Source organism: Lygodium microphyllum, chromosome 21 (assembly GCF_053477565.2).
Source record: "Lygodium microphyllum isolate KBCC chromosome 21, Lygodium_microphyllum_v1.1.10, whole genome shotgun sequence".
Taxonomy (NCBI): Eukaryota; Viridiplantae; Streptophyta; class Polypodiopsida; order Schizaeales; family Lygodiaceae; genus Lygodium; species Lygodium microphyllum.
In genome coordinates this window covers 74,483,642-74,501,375 of record NC_141155.1, presented here as the reverse complement: position 1 = coordinate 74,501,375, position 17,734 = coordinate 74,483,642, and positions in this window count along the sequence as shown.

Here is a 17,734-nt window from a genome sequence, read left to right as displayed (position 1 = left end):
AAATGTATATTTGGCATCTCATGAAGAGTTCTTATGGACCACATTATCTCTGCACAAGGGATAGCAATAGATCACACTAAGATTGAGAAGATTTCTGCCTTAACATCACCATCCAACCTCAAACAATTGAGGGGATTTCTTGGCCATGTCGGTTATTACAGAAGATTCATTGCACACTTTGCGACAAAGGCATCTCTTCGCATAAATTGTTGAGAAAAGATGCCGAGTTTAAATGGACCAATGATTGTAACAAAGCACTCAACACCTTGAAGTAGTGTTTGATTGAAGCACCTATCCTGCAGCCTCCTGATTGGATGAAGGAGTTCCATGTGAACACAAATGCATCAGTTGAAGGCCTAGCTACAGTGTTATGCCAAAAGGGCTCCTCTAAGTTAGATCAACCAACCTATTATGCAAGCTAGAAAGTAATCGATAAAGAGCAGAACTACACAGTGACGGAGCTTAACTGTCTAGCAATGGTGTTTGCTTTGGAGAAGTTCCAACATTATCTATTGTCGACGCATTTCAAATTCTACATGGACCATGAAGCCATGTCCTTCCTAATGAACAAGGCTGATGTGAAGGGAAGAATGATGAGATGACTCCTTTTTTTTCAAGAGTTTGACTTTGAAGTGGTTACCAAACACGATCGCTCTCATGTTTTGGCTGATCATTTGCCATGAATCCCTCAAAGCGATGAAGAAGACAAGCAAGATGATCTAGACCTTCCTGATGCTTCTTTGTTTCTGGTCAAAGCAGTTAACCCATGGTAGACAGACATAGCCAACCTCATGGCAACCCAATAGTATACCCCTGACATCTCGAGCCATGAGAAAAAGAAGCTTCTATTGGAATCATCCCCCTACATTCTATTAGGAGGTGCTCTATATAAGAAAGGCAAGGACTAAGTCTTGCAAAAATGTGTTGCACGAAAGGAAACCAGCATAGTATTGAAAGCATAGTATTGAAAGCAACATAGTATTGAAAGCATGCCATGACAAGCCCTATGGAGGACACTTTGCAGGAGAAGCAATTGCCAGAAAGGCCTTACTTGTAGGACATTGGTGCTCGACCCTCTATAAGGATGCCTATGATTACTACAAATGGTGCAATGCTTGTTAGCAAATGGAAAAGCGTACTAAATCCAATGCCATGCCCTTGCAACCCATTCTTCCCCTAAAGCCATTTGAGAAGTGGGGGATTGATTTCGTGGGTCCCACTGATTTGCCAACCAAAAGAAAGTAGAATAGATACACCTTGGTTTGTACAGACTACGTAACAAAGTGGAGTGAAGCTAAAGCTCTGAAGCAGGACAATGGTAATAGTGTGGCCTTGTTCCTGTAGAGCACATCATCACCCATTTTGGCAGTCCCCTAGAGCTTGTCAGTGACCAAGGTACCCACTTTCTTAACAAAATTATGGAAGAATTGACCGAACTATACAAGATCTGCATCGTAAGTCCACACCCTATTACCCCAAAGCCAATGACCAAGTCAAAGTTACCAATCACATCCTCTACTTGATTCTAACAAGAACGATAGCCGCACATTGTCGTGATTGGGATGATTGACTTATAGAGGCCCTCTAGGCATACAGAACCTCCCATATGGTAGCTACAAGAAAAACTCCTTTCCAGTTGGTGTATGGAATAGAAGCCATCTTTCCTGTTAAACTCGAGCTACCCTCTTTACGTGTGGCCATCAATGAACTCTTGGGAGATGCCAAGTCCTTCCAATGCCGTCTCTTGCACTTGGAGTGTCTCAATGAGATCCGCAGGATGACCCTACAGTGCATGGAAGCCACTCAAGCTCACATAAAGATCTATCATGACAGCTTCTTCAAGCAGAAATAGTTCAAGGATGGCAACTTAGTCCTCACTTATAATTCCCAATTTGACAAGTTTCCAAGCAAGCTTCAACAGCACTGGTTGGGTCCCTATAAGGTACTTGTCATCAATTTGAATGGCTCAGTCAAAGTCTAGGTAGTCGATGCTTCATATGATCCCTTCCTTATTAATGGCTATTGCCTCAAGAAGTATTCCCCCCCTTGGGGATCCTAACAATCACCATCAATAGCTTCCTCAATCTTTGCACAATGGTCGAGATGGCTTGACCTAATGCTCTTCATAACTCTCTTGCTGATCTTGATGATATGGTTTCGTCTTGATAGCCCCTCGTAGCCACCTTCCCCTCTCCCTTGGTTTCCTTTCTGTCTGATGCAACAGAGGTGGCGAGGATGGTTCTGATACACGGAGTTCCTACCATTTGACGCTTCAAAAACAATAAGAAAACAAATAAAGAAAAATATATTGGTCATGGGAGAAAAGGACTTTGGTCCTTGTCATGCCGACCTATTCCTCAAGAAAAGGTGAAAACACCCCTCAGGAGTAGGGCAAAAAGAAAAGAAAAGAAGAAAATAAAATAAAAATAAAAATAAAATAAAATAAAACTATTATGGGAGAAAAAGAAGCAATTCCCTGTCATAACAGGCCTCATTCCAAGACAAGGTGGCCCAGACCCTTGGATGGGAAGCTGGTTGTGGAAAAATTGGTAACGCCCCGCAGTCCAGGATCACCAAATCTCTAGCTAAACTCTTGTAGACTTCTCCACTGGTGCATTAAATCATGTAACTTCTCCACTGCTTATGGTTCCTACAACAGATGTAGGTTCCAACATGTAATCCCATCAGTGAACTCATTGGCTATCTCCCTGGGTGGGCTTCTTTATCAATCAATCCATGTTGATACCAACAATCAGAGGAAGCGGATCTCCATCGACAAACTTAGAGTGTCGTGAGCTTTCATCCTAACCAGATGGGGATGTGAGTATGGGCTACCCTTTGTATTCATCAACAGAGTGTGAGACAAAGGGTGGGGTGAGTGACCAATCCTTCCCCTTGATATTCAACAAAGAGGTGAATGTGTGGATGGAGAGTTGTACGCACGGGAGATGGGACTCTAAATGCACAACACACAAAATTGTTCCTATGCATGGCACTATAAGGCTCCTCGGCCTCTCTTCTTGCACCATATGATGGCACATGGCGGGATGCACAGTTGCACCATCAATTGCACACAAGGCATGCACCCTTTGCACAAGCCAAAGTGAGGATAATGTCAATGGGTTTTAGGAATGGGCTGCTCTCTTGTATTAATCAACAGAGTGTGAAACATAGGGGGGCTAAGCGTGACTGGTGTTTTCTCAATCAATTATCGAGAGGCGAGGATTGAGGGACGTTACGACACTTGGAGTCAGGTACGTTCCCGTCTCCCTATGTACACACGGGATGGGTTTCTGTCATCACCATTGGACATGTCACCTTGTTCTGTACACTCCACAACAAGGCTCCTTTGTCTTCCTGCTTGTACCTATGCCAGACGAGGGTGGGATGCACTAATGCACCATCAACTGTGCACATTGGCATACTCCTTCTGAAATCATTTTCCCGTTGTTTCATTCTAAATCGGGTGTGAGTTATGGGTTTCCATGATTATTCATTGAGCAATGTGAGAGTTGGGGTGAGCGGCTGTTCCTTCATCCTCCCCCATGAGCGATAGTGAGCTGAATGCTAAACCCTCCATCATCATCAGCGGACTCTTCCACCAAATTTGCCTCTCTGGGTGCTTCTACATGGTCCCTACCATGTTGGATGTGTGCTATGAAGACACTTTGATACCTCTTGCAATCGACAACGACACAAGACGCAACATTGACAATTGACTTCACTTTTCGACAATATGGGCCAAGTTTTTCTAACCCTACACTTCCTGTTTATTAATGATGGTCATGTTTTAAGTGTGGGGACGTCAATGGTTGGCCTAATGCGCGGTCCTAGGTCTCTATTGCTCTATTCATCCTTCTCGTTAAAGTCTCAAGTGTGGGGATGCGTCCCTACGCATCTACGAGACATATACTCATGCACATCCTGATTCTGATCATGTAGCTATTCCATGACCTAATTTTACCTTAATGGGGTCCCTTCCCCACCCACTTGTCCTCTCTCACCCCATGCTAGCGGACATTCCTTTCCCATTTCTCTTTATCCCTTGATTTGATGTGTTTTCATGTGAATGCACCCTATGTTCACCAAAACCTACATCCAACCTGATAGCCCTGTTCATTCCTTTGAATGATACACTTTTTCTTTTTACAGTCCCTTGTCTCGATCGACGGTTCCAACAATGATTAATTTTTTATGAATTTTACATCACCTTGATGTGTTCCCATGTGAATGCGCCCTTCTTGCTTCGGCACTGCCAATGGATGTGATAGCCCTAACCTATACCTTCCACTTGAATTTTTTTCCTTTTTACTGCTAGTCATTTCGAGGTACAGTATGTCTGTTATTAAATTTTGCGGGTTTTCGTGTCTTTTTCATGTGACTTTTTGTCCTTTTTCTATGTGAACATGCCCTATTCTCCTCTGAACTTTCATTTGATTAGATAGCCTTGCTTGACCCCCTTCCTGCCCATTCTCTCTTTTTACTCTACCTTGTTCTGACCTCCGAATTTTTCGTGATTAATTTTTATATGTGTTTTTGTGCTTTATTTTCTCATTTTTTCCATGTGAACGCCTCTTCCTGACCCTGAAAATGCATTCTAACCTCATCGCCTTGTTTCCCACACTTGTCGTGATATTTTTTTAAAATTGTTTTTTGTTCCGATGTCCAGATCTTCCCTAATTACTTTCCTGCCCTATTGTGTCGATACGGTTTTCTTGTTTTTTCCATGTGAACGTGTCTTTTTCACTTCGGACCAACAATTTGATGTGCTAGTCCTATCCTATGCCTTCCTTTTGACATTTTTCCTTCTTACTATCCATCATTCCAATATATCATTTGTCTGCTGTTAATTATTGTGTATTTTTGGGTATTTTTTCTACGATTTTTTGATATTTTTCTATGTGAACACCCCTTTTTCGCATCAAAACTATGTTTTGAAGTGATAGTCCCGTCCGACTCATCTAATTGGACATTTTTTTTCCCACACTTTATTCTGGCGGATGGATTTCTAGGTATTAATTTTTGTGTTTTGCATGCCTCATTTTTTATTTTTTGTGTGTGCATGTCAGTGTTTTTGGTTTTTGACATATGTCTACGCATCCATGACATCATCCTTCATTCGCGCGTCCACCTCACTCACCATTTCGATCTTGGCACTACAAATTTTTTTACCCCCACGACTGCATTCACGTGCAGGACAGGAGGGGTTTCTTTTTTTTCTTTAACTTTTAACTTTCAAAAAAAACAAAACACCAAAACATAAATAAAAATAAAAATAAATTCCCCCCTCTCCCATTCTTAACTACCCCTCACCCCTTCCCTCCTCTCTCTCCTCTCTCTTATTCTTTCTTCTCTCCCTCTCTTTCTATCTCTCTCTCTTTCTTCTTTCTCTCACCTCCCCCCTCTCTCTCTTCTTTCTCCTACTTCTTCTTCTTCCTCCTCCTCCTCCTCCTCCTTCGTCTTCTTCTCCACTTCCTCTCCCTGCCTCCACCTCCGCCCGGTTCTTGCTACCGCCCGCTGGTTCATGCCTCCCCTACTGCCAGCCATTATTGCACCACGCCGCTAGTTGGCCACCCTGCCTACCGCCATTCGTCCTGCCACCACCATGGAGCTTGCCGTCGCTCGCCTACGTGTGCACCCCCCACGCCACCTGCCACCCCCCACCCCCACTAACCATACCTTCTCGTAAACCCACCACCCCCTAACCCCACCCCTACCTAAGCCCCCACTCCTCCCCTCCTGAACCCCCCATTCCCACTAAAACCCTCACCCCTATCTAAGCCCCCATTCCCCCCTCCTAAACCCCCTATTCCTAGTATAAAACCCCACCACCCCTACCTCACCCCCATTCCCACTAAACCACCCACCCCTACCTATGCCCTTATTCCCCCCCCACTGCTTATGTGTCTCGAAACCGGGCTTACGAGTGATTGCAAGTGTTCATACACGCTAGCGGGAGTCATCATGTCGTTTCCAGAAGCTGCTTGCGAGTGTTCACACGCGAGGACACACGTCTGACCTTATCTGTGTGGTGGTGCGTGCCCATCCATTCACACGCAACTGTTCTCATGCAATCAAGTACCCCCATTTTTATTATAAAACTGTCAAAAACCCTCAAAAACACATAAAAACCATTAAAAATCCCTTAAAATTAATTCAAATTCTTAAAAATTACATAAAAATAGAAAACAAATTCTCTATCAAATTGGAAACTTTCTAAAATCTTTTTCTAGAATGAAACGTTGGCATGCAATTTTTGAAAATTCAAAATCTCAAAATTTCCTTTTAAATATACTTAAAAATGAAAAAAATTCATTAAAAATCCATAAAAATAAAAAATTAATCCCAAAAAATATTTTGGAAAAATTTTGACCCTTTTCTCATGCTGATGAATGATAAATGGATATTCAATTCCTTAATTCATCACTTAATGATTTTTTTTCATTAAAAATCATTTTCAAATACCAAAGTGCTTAAAATTTTGTCGAAATTTGTGAAAAATGGCTAGTAAATTCCAAAAAAAAAATCAGCAAGCTTATTTTTAATATTTTCTATATTTGAAGATGTTTCAATCACAATTTGACAAAAAAAATTCATGAAACCAATTTTTTAAAAAAAATAATAACAACACACAAACATTAATAACAACCAAACAAACCAAATAGGACCACACTAAACTTGCCTTGATATTTTCTCTTTTTTTTAATGAGGTGCCACATTTTTTTCTAGTTAGTGGATTTTGTCTTTTTGGACTCATTACATCTTGGGACTAATACATGTGCATTCAGTTTCTTGCATACACAACCCTGCCAGGTATTTCTTTTTATATTTATTACTTTATTTATTTTTGGTTACTTCACAACCATGGTTAATTGTTAAAATAAAATTTAATCATCCACTTTTCCACGCACGCTCGTGCCAAACACACAATTTTCTAATAAATTAAAATAAACCCACTGTTCACTTAGCACATGTTTCATGCACTACATACACGTGTAATTTTAATTAAAAATGAACCAGTCATCACATAGAGCACGTGCTGGCAAAAAACACTCCACACCATTAATTTCTAATGAATGAATTTGCATTTAGAGATCTCAGTCTAGGAAATGGAGTCCATGTTTCATTTAACGCACTGCTTCACCGTGTAGTCTTTCGCGTTGTTGCTATTGTACAATTTGATTACAGAAGTTCCGATCATGTTCTAAGTGGTTTGTTGTATTATGGTTTGGTTGCTATGACATGATTATGGGTATGGTCTGTAGTTTTCTTTTCTGCATCATACGGGGATTTAGGGTGTTTGTTTGTCTTGCATCGCATGATACTTTCGGTTGCATATGTGTAGAGGCCATGCCAAAATTTTTTATAGGATGTGGATTGCTTGGAGTGGTCAATTGGTCAGTCATGTTTGTGTGTGTCTATTTTGGTCAATCTCTTATTTATGATTATCATGTTGTTTTTTGCAGGCATTCACTGTGACTGTCTGTGTGTGGTGTGTGTATGTAAAACGATCTGAATGGCACCTCATAACCCTCCCCCGATCCAGTATGTCCCTCTGGTATTGCATGATTACTCCTTATTATTAGATTCGGACCTTGTCGCTAAAGTGGGCTTATCCAAGTTTGTGTGTCTTTCCTTACCACTAGTTCCAGATAATCCTCCCCTCTATGATCACTTTCTAGCCTCTTACACTAAGAGGGCTGGTTCTGTCCATGGTACTACTATTCTTCTGATGCCTAAAAGTTTAGACAAGACTCTTTGTCTGTCATATCGTGGGGAGTCCGTCCCTACTGCCCATCAATTATTTTCCAATTAGGAGATTCTGAAGCTATTGCAAAAGCAAACTCAGGATATTCTAGATTTGAAGAAGGTTATTACCATGTTAGGGGTTATTGTCTCCATGATTGACAATCCCCTCTGGAAAAGCAGACATGCCAATTCCTTCAGGACAAGTTTATGCCTATTGCCAAAACCCCATTTGTTCCAAGCCAAAGTGGAAAGGCTTCAGTCCAAGATGCAGAAGTTGGCCTTCTCTATTAAACTCTCAACGATGGATCTACTCTTCTAGAGGATGGTTGGAGTGGAGTCTGGTCTTCTGATTTGCTAACAGAAGTAGTCTGTATGGTCTTTGAAGATTCTGTGACTTCGAATACAATGCTGATGTCTTATATGTATTTACGAGATGATCTATTGATTCCAAATGATGAAGATCTAGCTTGCTATATAGGGGATAAGGTCTCACAAGCTGCCTTGTATGTCAAACACTTGGAGTTGACGATCGATGAAATGTTCCAGTACTATTCTTCTATAGTGGCTACTTGCCTTGACACTTTATGAGATACAATGATTGATTCTGTAATCCTGAACCAAAGACAGAATAAAGCCTCTACTCATGTGCAAAACACTAACCAACTAAGGGTGGATCTTTAGCTTATTCATCATTTTATGATTTTGCCTACCCATTTCTTTATCCTCTTTTATCCATTCTCTTCCATCTCCTACCACTTCTATTTCTCAACCCCCTTAGTTGGTTAGTGGGTATGAAGGATTTGATCAAAAAATTTGAAGAAGAAGAGGATGGAGCTCAGTTGATTCTCTTACTGTACCAGAGATTAATTGGCCATTAATTCCAAGGCAGTGGAAAACTGCCAGTCAAGTGTACCAAAATTATCTCCATTTTTCCCAAAAATATTCACAATCTCTAGATCCTTTAGTGAGATTGAAAGCCCACTTTGCTTGGTACCTAACATATATGCATAGGAATTCACATCATGATCAAAAGGCCATTACAAAATTATGTATAAATGTCAATGTGAACATTGATTCCCAACAACTGGATGCCCTATATTTTCATGCCCTTTGGTTGCCTAGTAGATACCTTGTTTTGCTAGAAAGGATGTGTTGCCTTCAATTCTTCTAGAATCCTCCAAAAACTTTTGTAGATGAATCCTTATCCTTGGATTGTTTTCATAATCATCAAGCCTTCAAGAGGGATCATCTTCATTGAAACCTTTGGGTGTATCTTTTATGCTTCTTAATGATATATCTCTCTTTTGAAGGTGCCATTGAGATGGTTGTTTTGTGTTTGTGCTATGTTAATTTCCATGCGATGAGTTCATAGTGGTTGAATATTGGATTATGGTTGTTTTGTGTTTGTGATATGTTAATTTCCATGCGATGAGTTCATAGTGGTTGAATATTGGATTTGTTTGAGATCTCTCTTTTTGAATATTGGTAGTGATGGTGATGGTGGATAAAAAGCTTAAGATGAAAAGCTGAAGAACCTCATATATCCTTTTGTGAGGTGCCTTCTCCAACAGACCTAGAGTAGTCCTCTAGTAGTTGACTAAAATTCATATCCATGCACATCACCATCCATTTCTACTTCATCGGGGAAGCATGGACAAGTCACCCCTAACAACAATCTAATGCCCACCTAAGAAAGACGACTTTGTAATTAATCAAAGGCATGAGTGAGGATTAACACCGCACTTGTTCAAAGAGAGTGAGAAATGAGGGGGAGTGTAACTCGATCCCCCTACCAATAAGATAAAATCTTAGCTCTTGCCTCCTAAAATGGTGTTAAACCTGGTAACTAATCCTATCGGTATTGGGAAGGCCACAATTTAATCAACTCTATCTAGTGTTGGAAAGTTACTCAACTTATTGGGTCCACCCAGCCATAGGCATCCAATTGTCAGGATCGAAGTCTCCCTCTTTCCTCAATGGGGTTTGCTTAGTTTTCTAATTAGCAAAGCATACTACCATACTGTTTGGACATATAAAATCAATTTTCTTTTATTACTCTATTAAATTGGGTTTGTAAAACTGGATCTTTAGCACATAAGAAAAAAAATAAAAAATCAGATACTTTATTTCACCATCACTCCACAAAGTGATACACAACTGTATTTCATTAGAAAGACACCATCCAGCCTAGGATAGGACCTTCCAATCCCTCACAATTGGGTTGTATGTGATCACACTCCATCTATAGTCAATAGGGAATTTACTAGCTTAGAGTATCTCTAAGCTTCCCCGAGCCTCCGAAACCTCCCTACATAATAGGGTTACTTATGACTCCACCCTTTTCCCTCTCAGGTGCTCGAGTGATCAAATATCTAAACACCTATCTCCCTCAAGAGCATAGGACCCCCACCCACATGTGAGTTTTTCCAAAAACACCTACCTCCCTTAGGAGTGTAGGACCCCCATCCTCATGTGAGTTTTTCCACACTCTACAGAGTGTTTAGGGAGCATTGGGTTGGGGACCCAATGTCCCAAACCACCACAATCCACAACTCGTCTGGCTGTGTAAGCTTGAAATCATAAGAACCATAATGCATCATTCAAAAATCCAAAAACAATCATAACCGTAATACAGTTTTAACACACTTGAATGCAATACATAGAATCTATCCTCTTTTATCAATTTTCGTGTTTCTTTAGAAAGAGCAATTGATAATACCAACATGCTTTTATAAGTTTAAGTTCTAACTAATTGTGATTTTTTTCTTATGTACTAACCTGATTATCTCCGTTTGACCATCCGTCATGATTATGGTTAATGGCTGCAACCATGATTTGTTGTGAAATAACCAATCCTTTGGGTTGAATGGGTTTGGGGTTAACTTCTGCTTGCACTTCAGTACCATATTGAGTTCCCTAAGCAACGACCACTTTCTCGCATTGGGGAGCTCTCCGAGTGTGACCTCTCTCAGCATCTTGACATCTCTTGGGAGCAATGGAAGAAGCTGAGGGATAATTCATCATTCACAAATCCAAAAGTAGTCATAACCATAATACCATTTTAAAACACTTGTATGTGATACATAGAATCTATCCTCTTTGTGAGTTTCCGTGTTCCTTCCTAAAAAGCAATTGATAATACTAACATATTTTTATAAGTTTAAGTAAGTTCTAACTAATTGTGATCATTTTCTTATGTAGTAATCTAATTATCTCTGTTCGACCATCCATCGTGATTATGATTTATGGCCGCAACCACGGTTTATTGTGAATTTACCAATCCTTTGGGTTTAATGGGTTTGGGGTTAACTTTCACTTTTGCTTCAGTATCATATTGAGTTCCCTCAGTACGGACACTTGCTCGCATTGGGGAGCTCTCTGAGCATAACCTCTCTCAGCATCTTGACGTCTCTTGGGAACCATGGAAGAAGTTGAGGGATTCGAGTAGTGCTCCCACATAGATGTGGAGAGAGAGAGAGAAATGTTCATCTAGTTGCAGCAGAGCTTCGTCACGTCGACCAGTAGAGAGACTTTTGCATGGGTCATTGTTGTGTCTGTGTGTGTTCCTGACGTGAAGCTCTACCCCTGTTAATATAGTAATCAGGGGGTAAAAAGAGGACATTTGCTTTTTAGCATTTTTTATGACATCATCAATGATAAAGAGGGAATGCTTTCCTTTAGTGTTTTTGATGACGTCAAGGAGGGCCTCCATTTTCGTAGTACGAGGATACCAATTTAACAAATATATGGAAAAGCACCACACATCTCGTCATTAGGTAGCATCACTCCAAGGCGATGACCAAGGCATAGACCTTGGCATCTTGGCCTTGGTATACTTGGCAATGGGCTACGAAGGCTTTATTGGTGCCATTGGCTGCGCATGAGAAGCTCCCACTAGCTTGTAGGAAAATCTTCCTAGGAGGTCACCCATCCCGGCAGTGTCATCACCCAAGTGCACTTAACTATCAAGTGACTATCCACTAGGCTAGTTCTTTTTGTTGTTATATACTACGAACATAGTCTTAATAAGCTACTCTTGGGAGGGTTTCCCAAGTCTTTCTTCCATGAACTTGCATATAATACCTCATTAATAATAACAATTATCTTCATAAGTAGAGTGAGTTTCCAAAAAAAGTGCAACATTAATTAATTTTATTTGGAATGTATACGCACATTATTTATTAAAATAAACTAAGTAATGGGGATATTACATTCTTTCATCCTTAGAGAAATTGAGATGTCCTCATCTTGAGAGAAACTAGGAATGTTCTTTCATAAGGGTTGCCTCATCGACCCAAGTGGCATATTCTTTAGGATAATCCTTCCATTGTACTAGGTGTTCTCTTAGAATTCAGCTTCTTAGAGGTTTCTCCCTTCTATCTAGAATCTTCTCAAGTTGCATTTCTAAAATTCATTGGGCATGCATGACTATTTGTTCATCAGTAAGCACATGATCGAGGTTTGGTATATAAGGTTTCAGTAGGCTTACATGAAATACATTGTGAATCTTGAGATGGGGTGGAAATTTAAGCTTGTAGGCTTGCCTTTCCATTATTTTGATTACTTCATATGGTCCACAATACTTTGGACTAAGCTTTTTGTATTTCCCCAAGGATAATGATCTCTTTTTGGGTCTTACCCTTAGAAACACCATGTCACCTTCCTTAAATGTTCTTATGGATCTTTCAAGGTTTGCATAGGATTTTTGCCGATCTTGAGCAGCTTGGATGTCATATCAGATCAATTGGATTTGTTGTTCCATCTCTTCAAGCATAGCCTTAGAAGCCTCTACTTTGAGAGTGGAATCTGAGAAGTTTAGAGATGTACAAGATTCTTGCCCATACAAGGCTTGGAATGGTGACATCTTGATTGTTTGTTGAAAGGTAGTGTTATAAGAAAACTCCATCAAAGGTAAATGTTCAATCCACCATTTCGGTTCTTTGCCACAATAAGACCTTAGAATAACTACAATGGTTTGGTTCACCCTCTCACTTTGGCCATTATTTTGAGGATGATAAGCAATATTAAAGCATAGCTTCATTCGAATTACTTAGAATAGGCAAGTCCAAAAGTTAAAGGTGAATCTAGAGTCTTAGTCATTGATTATGCTCTTTGACAATCCATGTAACCTAAATACTTCTTTGATAAAGACTCGAGAAATGCTGGATGACTTATAGGTTTTTTTGATTGGGATCAAGTGTGCAACTTTTGTCGATCTATCAACCACTATCATGATGGAGTCATATCCACTAGCACAAGTAGGTAATCCAACAACAAAGTCCATATTTATTGACTCCCATTTTATTTATGAAATGTCCAAGGGTTGTAACTCTCCAAGCATCTTGATCCTTTCCGCCTTGACTCTTTGACAGGTCAAGCACTAAGTTATGGATCCCTTTTTAATCTTGGTCAATGATAGCTCTTACGAAGTGCGTTGAGTGTCTTGGCATAACCCAGATGTTCTGCAATGGGGCTGCCATGGGCTTCCCATAAGATATTGGTCTTCACTTCTGGTACTTTTGGGACACAAAGGCAATCATGGTAATATAGACAACCATTGCTAGCATGATAATCCTTAATCTTAGACCTTTCTTTGTCAGAGCTTTCTCCTTGAAGTACCTTAGCCAGGAGTCCTTCATATTCCTTATCCTGAGAAATAGCTTGGCGTAAAAGCTCAAGTATAGGATTATCAGGTATGGATACAGTTCTTAAGCTTCAAACTTCTACAACGCTATTAAGAAAGCCTTTCTGGCTTAATGCATTTGCAACAACATTGTCCTTCCCTGGATGATATTTGATTTTAAAATCAAACTCTTGTAGTATCTCCATCCATCTTCTTTGCCTCATGTTTAGGTCAGCTTGGGTGAAGATCCACTTAAGACTTTTATGATTTGTCACTAAAGTGAATTCCCTTCCCAATAGATAGTGTCTCCACAATTTCAAGGCATGGATTACTATGAGTAACTCAAGGTCATGAGTGGCATAGTTGGACCCATAGGGTTTCAATTTTCTGGAAATATAGGCCACTGGTCTTCCTTCTATACTAGCATCCCACCGATTGCAAGTCCACTTGCATCAGTGATCACTTCAAATGGTTGATTGAAGTAAAGGAGTTTTAATACATTTGCAGTGGTTATAGCTTCTTTAAGCTTATCAAAGCTTTCTTGATGCTCAATGGTCCAAAGGATTACTGTATTTTTCTTCAAAATATTTGTCAAGGGTGCAACAATGAGGGAATAATCCTTGATGAAGATTTGATACCATCCTGCCAGTCCCAAAAATCCTCGAATGCCTTTTACTGTCTTAGGTATTGGCTATTCTAGGATATCTTTTACTTTGGTAGCGTCTATAGAGATTCCATTAGCAGAAACAATGTATCCAAGATATTCAATCTTGTTAGTGAGAAATACACATTTACTCATCTTGGCATAGAGCTGATTTTTTACAATGTTACTAGGGCAATCTTTAAGTGACCTTTATGTTCCTCTATTGATTTGGAGTATACTAGTATATTGTCAAAGAATACTTGCACAAAATCATCTAGATATGGTCGAAATATTTCTTGCATTAGACAATAGAATGTAGCTGGGGCATTAGTCAATCCAAATGGCATGACTAAAAATTCATAATGACCATACCTAGTGCTGAAGGTAGTATTTGGGATATCTTGTTCCTTGATTTGAATTTGATAGTATCCGGACCTTAGATCAATCTTGGAAAAAACCTTGCCTCTGTGTAGGCAATCTAAAAGTTCTTCTATCCTGGGTATGGGGTATTTTTTTTAATTATAACCTGATTTAGTCCTTTGAAATCAATGCAGAGTCTAAGTGTTCCATCCTTTTTGTGGAAGAGGACAGGTACTCCCCAAGGTGAGTTACTTGGGCGGATAAATCCTTGCTCTATCAGTTGCCTCAATTGTTCCTTAAGCTCAATAGCTTTAGGAGTAGACATTTTGTATGGTCGTTTTGACACTGGCTCGGCTCCAGGAATCAATTTTATTTCATGATCAACCTTAAGCTTTGGAGACAGTTGAGTCAATTCTTCTAGGAAGACATCCTCAAAGTCATTGATCCACGAAGGTAGAGTGCCTTCATTAGTCTTTTTGACCTTATTCAATTGGATCATGTAGATTTGTTGACCTTTCTTCAATCCCTTCCTGAGTCAACTTGCCTTGGCTAGTTGTGGACTCTAGTTCTTCCAGCTTTCCCATATGCCTTTATGGTTTCTCCCTCTCCAAGTCTTGAAAGATTATTTCCTCTTCAACACATAGAATTTGGGATTTGTTCTTCTTGAGCCAATCCATTCCCAGAATACAATTGTAGCATCCTAGTGGTAGGATTCAAAATTCTATTTCAATTATATGGTTGTCTAACTCAAATTGAAGTTTCCCTACAGTTTTGGTTGAGGTAATTTCCTTCCCACTAGCCAATTCTACTATCATTTACCTTGTCCCCTTGGATTCTAGATGCAATCTTTTACTATCTTGGGTGCAAGAAAGGAATGTGTGCTACCACAATCAATTAAGATCATAAACGACGTACCCTTGTCAATAGCTAGAGATTGAATTATTGAACATTGGTGGTCCCTCCTTTCTTTTCCACGGTAGCATGAATGGATCCTCTTTCAAATTCTTTGCCTAACGTGGATTCATCGGGCTGTCCAATCATAGTATTTACCTGGGCATCAACTATTCTTCCATGACCATGGACTTGGTTGTTGTTGCCATTCCCTGAGCCTCTTCCACCAATCGGGTTTGGGCTAGGATTTTGAGGATGGTTAGGCCAATTTTCCCTTAGGTGTCTGATCCCTCCGCACTAGTAGCAATGCCTCATTCCTATCGCATTTGGCCCTTGGGTGATTGCATTAGCTCTACCATTCCCTCTGGCATTGGCCATGTCAATGCCATGGTTTGGGTACCCTCTTCCATAGTTATTTATTGGACAATTCCTTTGGCCATTTGAAGCAATTTCCTTGGCCATAGATTTTGCTCACATAAGAGTATCTTCGAGAGTCCTTGGTCTCATTAACTCATGATGAGTGTCCAAAGGTGGATTTAGTCCTTGGTAGAATCTTGCAATCTATTGAGACATTGTCATTGGGGGTGAATATTTGCGCAGACTCACAAACTTGAAATAGTATCCTTCCAAGGTTAGACTTAATTTATAGTTGTAGAATTCATTCACCTTGATTGATTCAAAAGATGGGGGAAGATAACATCCTTTCATAGCTTCTTTGATCTCCTCCCAAGTTTGGGAAGCTTGTGTTAACCCTTTATCTTGGCAAAATTGTTTCCACCAAAGCTTAGCTTTGCCAATAAGATGAAAACGAGCAGTCATGGACTAATTTGCAATAGTATTTTCAGCGGCTAGGCAATACCTCAATCCACACTTCTACATCTTGCTTCACCTTGGGTCCTTCACTGCTAAACCTAGGTGTTGGTGTGTGCTTGAGAAAAAAAATCTTTTTTTGGATTTCCCTATATGTTTCATCAATTTGCACTAGTTGGCCGATCTTGATTATCTCCATAACTTCTTTGTCACAAAATGAGGTGTCTCTAGGAATCGATAAGATTTTTGGGAGATTGGGATATTAGGTGATCCTATCGAGAGAATTAACCTTTGTATATTGGTCATACACCCAATGATGTAGGGTCATTGTCTCCCCATTAATTGTCATAATATAGGAACATCGATTGGTTTTAGTTCTTCAAGCCATTTCAACAACTTGAGATGGACTTTCACATCTTCGTACATAGTTGAGTCTAAGTATAGGTAAGGGTCGTCCCTTCCTTAGATTTGGGCTCTAGTTTTAGCCCCTTTGTAAGCTTAAACAATTCCATAGACGATTCTTTTCTAAGATAGCCATTATGCTTTCTCTTAATTCTAACATGTTTGAATGGCACACAATTAGTGGAGTACATGATCTAAAAAATAACTCCATAAAGTGTACTTCATCATTAACTTGTCAAAGCATCTCAACTATCATCATAGGCTCATAACTCACACTCTTCAATAATAACGAGACTTTATATTTATGAAAACTATTTGCAAAGATGTATTGATCATACTATGATCTACCAATACATCATCTCATGGATTCTTTCCTCATGAAAAGTATCAGGGTCTATGCTCTCATATCTTGGGAGATTCTTGTGTACATGGCAAACAACATAATATGGTGGATTTTGGGGATAACCAAAACATCCCATACCAAAATAAGGCCTTCTTGGTACTACAACAACTCTCTCAGGTGGTACTATTTGTAACACTTTTCTAATATACCCACACAAGGTTCCAAATACAGCCTCATCCCCAATGTCTAGTAACCATTCAACAAAGGCACTAAACAAAAGGTATATCTTAACTATCCTTAGTTGTTCAACCCATCGAATCCTCCATAGTTCATAATGGAGAAGAATGTTATGCCCACACTATATCTCCATATGTGTCCTATTTTTTTGGCCAACAATCTCTCATGTACCATGAGTTAGGATGAAGTTACAAAACAATTGAAGGAATAAAGATAATTTCCATTATCTTAAATATAATCTCACGATATGAGAAATTATTCGACCCTAAGGCAACTTGATACATAATGGGAAAAATATCCCACAAACGAGCAGCTTCCTCATCGCTAAGTTCCTGATGAGAACAATGTGTATGCTAGTGTTAGTGCTAGATAATCAACAATAGTTTTCTTCAAACAAGTGTGGTTATTTTTTTAATTCCTTTTATACGTTGACTACTTAACCTTACATTAAAAACTCTTTTGAAACCTAGGCTCTCATACCACGCGTAAGGTGCCTCCTCCAACAGACCTAGAGGAGTCCTCTATTAGCCAACGTAAATTCATATCCATACACATCACCATCCCGTCTCCCCATGGGAAACCTTGGACTTAGTTGAACATGGGAATCTCAATTCTACTTCATAGGGGAAGAATGGACAAGTCATCCCTAATAGCAATCTAATGCCCACCTAAGAAA